The sequence below is a fragment of the Crocuta crocuta genome, unplaced genomic scaffold (genome assembly GCF_008692635.1).
Source record: "Crocuta crocuta isolate KB4526 unplaced genomic scaffold, BGI_CrCroc_1.0 scaffold112, whole genome shotgun sequence".
NCBI lineage: Eukaryota > Metazoa > Chordata > Mammalia > Carnivora > Hyaenidae > Crocuta > Crocuta crocuta.
In genome coordinates this window covers 6,284,671-6,292,266 of record NW_027528818.1, presented here as the reverse complement: position 1 = coordinate 6,292,266, position 7,596 = coordinate 6,284,671, and the positions used below count along the sequence as shown (strand labels likewise).

Here is a 7,596-nt window from a genome sequence, read left to right as displayed (position 1 = left end):
TTATGGTTTGCATAGATTTGCAGAAGACCAGCAGAGAGAGCAGATGAGTGCTGTGGCTAAGACCCAATTTCTGCAATTGGCCAAGGTACAAGATATGCATCTGTTTACCCCGGAACTCAGGGGATAGGGACTGTGTTCTAATGTGACAGTGTCAGCACCCAGAATTATTTTTAGAGCTGGGCTTTTTCCTTCACAGGTGGAAGGAAAAAGTCTGAAAGATTTAGAATATGCTCCAATGAATGCAGCGTATAAAATGTCTTAGAATTTGGGTTTTCTCTTCACAGTGGGAGACTCGGGAACAAAAGGAAGGAGCAGAGTGAATGACTGCACAGTGGCTCACATTACAGTGGACCCAACCAGCCTCACCAGCAGGTGGTCAGGTGTGCAAAGGGGGGTGGGGGGTTAGGTGGCTCAGGAGCCTTACCCGATCTCCCTGAGAGCTGTTGCTGGCACACCTGCTCTGGCACACTCCCACGTGCACTAGGATTACCTTATCAACCTTTATGACACCACAAGGCCAAGCAACTCAGATCACAATTTGCTGCATAACTACTTATCTAAAGTCTAGAGACAACTTTCCAACCAGCAGAAAAACATGCCTTAGCTTGTCTGAGTCCTCATTACTAGGCCCAGGTAAGCAAAATGTGCCTTTCTAAGAAATATATAGTATGGGCACATAAACATTTAAAATTCATTCTGTACAGGTTGCTGTTGGTTAAGTTCCTGAATCAAAGGATTTTCAGCGCTTTCTTAGAAAATCAAATTGGCTGCAGAGATTTAGTGATCTGTTTTAGAGATGTGCAGCCGATGTGTAGAGAGAGTAAAGCATGACACAATGCCAGAAACTTCGATGGAGACAAGACTTTGACACATAATTCCTAAGTTTTTAAAAATCAGGGTCTAAGTGATAAGGGCCAACAGAATACAGTTGGAGTCAAAGCGGAGCTCAAATCAGAAGTAGCTGCATAAAATTATGACTATAAAGCAATGAGAAAATAAATTTGATTCTATATCCAATGCAGGGTCTATCTATTTAATGGTACCCACCACTCACTATAGAAAGTGACATTCATTGACAAACAGCTTGACACAACTTTGGGTCCTACAGTACCAGTAATTCTTTTGGCCTTACTGAGGTATAATTACAGATAAAAGTGTAATATATTTCAAGGATACATTATGATACTTTGTTACATGTATAGAGTCCCAATAACTTTAGCAGCAACTGACTTTATCATGTCCCTTCTTCCCTTCATTCCCAGCCCCACCTCAATCAAAACCTAAAAATGTATTAACACAATACATTTTAAGAAAAAAAAGAATCTTCTCTCTCCTTGACAGTGCCACAGAAGAACATCAGTACATTTAAGAACAGGGAATTCTTTCACAGATTTTTTTTACCATCTCTTCTCACCTTTCAGATTCAAAGTGATTTATTCAGTACACAAATATTCATTGAGCTCCTAATAAGTTTCAGATGCTGTGCTATAAACTGGGAATACATTCAAAGAATTTTCAATCAAATGCAGCAGACCAAAGTTCCATCGGAATTACCTGAGGTGCTTGTTAAAATACCGATTGCCAGGCCCCAAACCTTAATCAGACTCTCTGGGAATGGAACCTTAGGTCTGTGGGCTTCAAAGCCCACACCGAGCACTACAGCCCACTGGTATGTGTTCATGGGAAAACCTTCTTCCCTCATCTGCAGATCATGGCGGCTTTGTCCTCATGTCCTGCTTCCTTGGAAGGAAGGCTGTATGCATGGTGACCTCGAGCAAATGCTCCCTGCATTCCAGCCTTACACTGACCCCAGATTCTGATAGAGCCACTACGGAAAGGTTCAGGCCATTTGGCCTTCAGCAAAGGCTCTCGGACCACGAAGGAGGTGTCAGCAGAAGAGGTACAGGCTACCACAACTTGACTTCACTGTACTTGGCATGTGTGCTGGGGTGAGGTGGAAGTTCTAGTGACACAGCAGAATAAGAAATTGAAGGCAATGACTGGGGGCTTTTAACATCAGAGTGCTTAACTGAAGGACAAAGATGCTTATTTCTAATTTTACATCCTTTGACTTTACCATATCTGGACTTGAAATTTCAAGAACATTTAATTATTGAACTTTAATTTCTTCCTGGGAATTTGATAATGGGAAAGACTTTATATCTAACTTTGGAGTATCTCTCTATTGTTGGCATTTTATGATTAGGTCACTTAATCTCCTTATGGATTCTTTGATATGCGACGCTGAAGAGCAGGACTGAAGGGAAAAAGGTGCTATTTCTTGGGTCCTCTGTGTCCTCAGCAGCCTTGGTAGAATCACATATCTCTAAACCGCAGAAATGTGCTGAGGGTCTTTTGGGTGCTTGTTCTGACTGGGTCCCCTGGAAATTAAAGGTCTGGGCTGTAAACGATGCTAAAAGACATTGAAGGAGCCTGGGACTACAAAAGGGAGTGATACAGCGGTTCTGAGAAGTCAACTACGCTTATACTGAGTCCTAAAAGGCCAGGCCCAAAACTATCATAGGCAACATTTGCAAAGTGAGGTATCAAAGACTCCTAGACTCCTGCTGTCAGAGCAAGACCCAAGAATGGGACCAGGACCCAGAGAATCCAGTCGGTGGTTTTAAACTAGGAGTTCTGAAAACATGGGCCCCAGAACAGCAACAAGAGCACCATCCAGGAAACGTTACTTATTTCTGTGTAGTCAATTTGTTGGTAGGATTCCAGAAAAACTCCCTCAGGGCTGACGCCCCCAACATCATGACACAGAGGTACAAAGCCAGAGGTCATATGACACTGAGAATGTGTCCAAAAACTAGGATGCCCTATAATCTATTGTTCCAACTAAGTGAGCTAGCCTAAAGGATCCGGTTGTCAAATCAGACTCACTCAAATCAGAGACTTACCCCAAATCAAGCTGTGCTAGTAATTTCAAGGATATAAATAAATAGGAGACAAAACAGAGTGAGGTCTGCATGACTACCCACGTCCTTCCTTCCCACAACAGACACATGTCCTCTGGCCCAGAGTAATAATATATGGGGTCTCTAGATGAGGTTTATGCACCCCCTCACACAGTAAGGAGTTTTTAAGTTATGAAACATCCCCATTTTATACCCAGATAGTTGTACAAGTAACATGATCTTCTCCACAGATCATGCCTTATAAATGCATAACATCTAGGTTTGTTGACCATAAGTAATCTTAAATCAGAAATATTCAGGTAAGAACATTCCATATGTAAGGACACTCTTACCAAATATCATTGGTCTATCGGGAGTCCAATTATCAGCATGTTTATGGGGAGATGGCATGAGGCCTCGGCCTTACTTTTTCAGGATTACCCCAGGAATCAGAGGAGACATGGATCACAGGGTGACTGGCTTTAACTCCTTTCTCTCCCACCTCAGGATGCCTTTGAGAGGGAATGGAATGACCCCATGAATAATTATGCCAAGGAGCACCTGAGTGGCTCAGTCGGTTGAGCATCTGACTCTTGATTTCAGCTCAGGTGATGATCCCAGGGTCATGGGATCGAGCCCCGAGCTGAACATGGAGTCTAATTAAGGTTCTCTCTCTCCCTCTGCCCCTCTCCACCACTAGCACTGTCTCTCTCTAAAATAAAAATAATAATACTAACAATTATGCCAAGACAACAAGTATAAACTGGGACCAACCCAGATAAACCAGAATATATTGTCACCTATCTATAGCACCCAGCTGGGAGGTGGGTGCCCACTGGAAGTTTGTGGGTAGCAGAAGAGAAACAAGATTTGAAGAGTAGGGAACTAGAAGCCAGTATATGGGAAATTATTTTAATTTTCAGATATGTAAAATTATAACTGGAGGATTCAATTCTCATTGAAGCCTGGTCAAAACGAAAGTTCTTTTCTGTCAGGAATATACTCAATAATGCATGATATGCAGTTATAAATACACTAGATATATTTTCTTTTTTTGATGAGAATTGTACAAAACTGAATTTATTATAACTCCTTTATCATAGGCCAAAATCCTATAGTTCTATTAAACAAGTTTGACTGTGTGTGACATCACATGATTTATGTATTATCAACTCTAAGAAAATAAAATTTAAAAGCTCTGGTCAATCATGCTAAAGGAAGGACTGAATTATCTGTTAGCACTATAAAAATTGGTATTTTAAAATCATTGTTACGTAAAGCGTCACCCAAAGAGTACTGCCAAAAAAAGTAGGGGAAAAAACGTAAAAGTATCCGAGAAAATATAGTAATAAAAATAGTACATTATTTTCTTGATTTTGTGACATTTGTGATCATTTTCAGCTTTTTGAGCTGCCCTATAGTGAGATAGGAAGAAAAAGACATTGGGGAGACAGACAGACTTGGTTTGAATCCTGATCCTCCCATTTACTATGTGACTTTAGACGAGTCTCTTTACCGTTGGTGCCTCAGTTTCCTCATCTGTAAAATGGGGAGAATAAGAGTGGCCTATATCATAGGAACATCATGAAAATTAGGTAAGTTTTACCTATAATGGACCTAGAACATGACCAGGTGAATAAGAAATGCTCTATCTGTGTTAACAATTAAGTGGGCAAGCTTCCTCACCTTTCTGAGCCTCCATTTCTACTCTTATAAAATGAGGAAATAATACTCATCTTAAGAAATGTAAGGCTTTGAGCGCCTGGGTGGCTCAGTGGGTTAAGCCTCCAACTTTGGCTCAGGTCATGATCTAGCAGTTCATGGGTCCAAGCCTCGCGTCGGGTTCTGTGCTGACAGCTAGCTCAGAGCCTGGAGCCTATCTTCAGATTCTGTGTCTCCCTCTCTCTCTGGCCCTCCCCTGTTCACGCTGTCTTTCTCTCTCTCTCAAAAATAAATAAAACATTTTAAAAAAAGAAAGAAATGTAAGGTTTCATCTACTACAAAGCTCTAATCACCAAGACAGTATGGTATTGGCACAAAAACAGACACGTAGACCAATGGAATAGAATAGAGAACTCAGAATTGGACCCACAAATGTATGTCCAACTAATTTTTGACAAAGTGGGAAAGAGTATGNAGGCCACTTGGGATGAGTCCTGGGTGTTATATGGAAACCAACTTGACAATAAACTATTTAAAAAAAAAAAAGAAATGTATTCAAAATAAATAAATAAAATTAACTTTAAAAAATAAAAAAGAAATGTAAGGATTCAAGGTTACTAAAGTCACTGGAATTAATAAACATTAATAAATGAGAATTATTCATCTTCAAATAACAGGTGCCAGTGAGCCAATGAGTCCTTCCTCNATCTATGCTCCTCCCCCCTCTCTCTCTCAATTTAGACTTTAGATAACAAGTTTACCCTATCCTTTGTTTTGAATAAAATCGCCTAAGTAGCCTTAGGGCAACAGGATTTCTGCCTTTTACATTTTATTTCATGGTTTTTCTTTCTTCTTTCTTTTTCAAGTTTACAGTGTTTACTTTATTACACTCAGTATGAAAAAAAAAAAAAAAGATGAGTTGTTAATTGGAATGCCTGGGTTCTCTCCATGCCTAGAAATTAAACGATACACTTGGGTCTCAAGAAGAAATGGGTATTGATTCCACTTTAACTGTCAGGGATGTTCTCTGACTTCCAACATGCCCTCTGTTCCCTTCCCCCGCAGCCAGAAAACAGCGTATTTTAGGTAATGCAGCCTGACTTACCAATGGAACGGGTTGAAGCCTTTATTTAAAAAGCAAAAGCCCTAAACTAACACCCGAAATGAGGTCATTTCAATGTTGTACTTGGAGGCAACTATGAAAAACTTGGTACTTCACTGACCTTCAACCTCCGGTGTCAGCTTAATCCACTCATTGATTTTTATTCATTTATAAACCATTAAGGCCCTGCATGTGACTCTGATAGGCACTTCTCAGATACAAGGCCAAAGAAACCAAATTTTGCTGCTCCATTTCCGAATGTAAAAGCCTGGGTGCCGCGAAGACCAAGATGCTGAACCAAAGAGGGAAGGAGGGGAGGGCGGAGGGGGCCTCAGCTCTGTGTCTCTGTCAGCATCCAACACTGGGAGTTGTGCACCCCACCCGTCTGTAGGACTCCTGCCGCAGCAAAGTTTGAGGGTTTTTTAAAGGAGACGCACCTACAGAGACCAACAGCTCGGGCAGAGGGAAAATCACCAGTATTACCCAGGTCATCCCAAGCCATCATCCTATTAAACTGTTTAATCTATAAAGCGGAACGAGAAAGATACATATTTTAGCCCCTTTCAGGAGCAGGCCACTCACGTTCCACGCTCAGAGGCCCGTGGGGTCACCTGGTCGTTCCCCACCTGGGAGCTGAGCCCTCCCCCTCCTAGGTCTCATCTCCTGGCGGACCTGGATCTCAAGGACCCACAGCACTAACACATTTAACAATACTCAAGACCTGCTACAAAAAAAGAAGGAGAGCTGAAAATTATTTTTGTGAAAAATATGTATATACTTTTTTTTAATGTTTATTTTTGAGATAAAGAGAGCGTGCGTGGGATTGGGAACAGGGGAGGGCAGAGATGGAGGGGGACAGAGGGTCTGAAGTGGCTCTTGCGCTGATAGCAGAGACCCCAATGCAGGGCGTGAACTCACAAACCGTGAGATTATGGCTTGGGCTGAAGTCGGAGGCTTAAATGACAGAGCCACCCAGGCGCCCATGTAAAAAATATAGATACTTTAAATGTGTGCGTGTGTGCGTGCGTGTGTGTGAGTTTAAGTAACTGAATCATGGTGTTTAAGCAATTTATATGTGCATGTGTCATGTACTGTATCCTCCTTCCTGTCTCCCATCGTTCCTTCCTTTCTTCCTTCTTTTCCTTCCTTCCCCCTTTCTTTCTTTCATCTATTTCAGGCCAGAATTTCCAGGACACTATCTGTACTATCAAGGAGTGATATAAACTCCTAACAGGCTTGTAATCTGCTCCTGTCTAAACTCTCCCGCAATTTTAGGATATCCAGCTCTAAAGCCTTTCACAAATCAGGACTCTCGATTCCAACTGCAACCCCACTGCCTAAAGTCCCGGACAGAGGACCATTCACTGAAGATCCCCTGAAGAGCATTAACTGCTGAAGAAAACATTTGGCTGGTGCCCTTCATAAATGAAGAGGCTGCAATAGACCCATTGCTGGTGACGAAAGTATAGGATTGGCTTTAGAATCAAACAGACTTGGGGAAACTCTTGGCTCTGCCATTCACCAGCTTCGTGTCCTTAGAATTAAAAAAAAAACAAAAAACAAAAAAACCTCTCGGGGGTGCCTGGGTGGCTCAGTCTGTTGCGCGACCGACTTCAGCTCAGATCATGATCTCCTGGCCCATGAGTTCAAGCCCCGCGTTGGGCTCTGTGCTGACAGCTCAGAATCTGGAGCCTGCTTCAGATTCTGTGTCTCCCTCTCTCTCTGCCCTTACCCCACTCACACTCTGTCTTTCTCTCAAAAATAAATAAACATTAAAAAACAAACAAACTCCTAGACTCTATTTTCTCACCTGTAAAATGGGAAGAAGTCCATCTCCCTCAGCAGATTGTCCTGAAGATGAATGAGGTGAGGCTGCAAAGTATCTGGCCGCATAGGCTCTCAATCAATGGTACTAATCAATATTAAAGG

At 41.9% G+C, this 7,596-nt stretch overlaps 1 long non-coding RNA gene across 1 annotated transcript; it reads left to right on the top strand.

The window, feature by feature from the left end:
* The first annotated feature begins 577 nt into the window (after positions 1-577).
* LOC144224814 (uncharacterized) lies at positions 578-7,193 on the top strand. The gene is made up of 3 exons (XR_013333154.1): positions 578-633; positions 1,709-1,900; positions 6,943-7,193. It is a non-coding gene; the product is annotated as an uncharacterized LOC144224814 (long non-coding RNA).
* Positions 7,194-7,596: the final 403 nt, after the last annotated feature.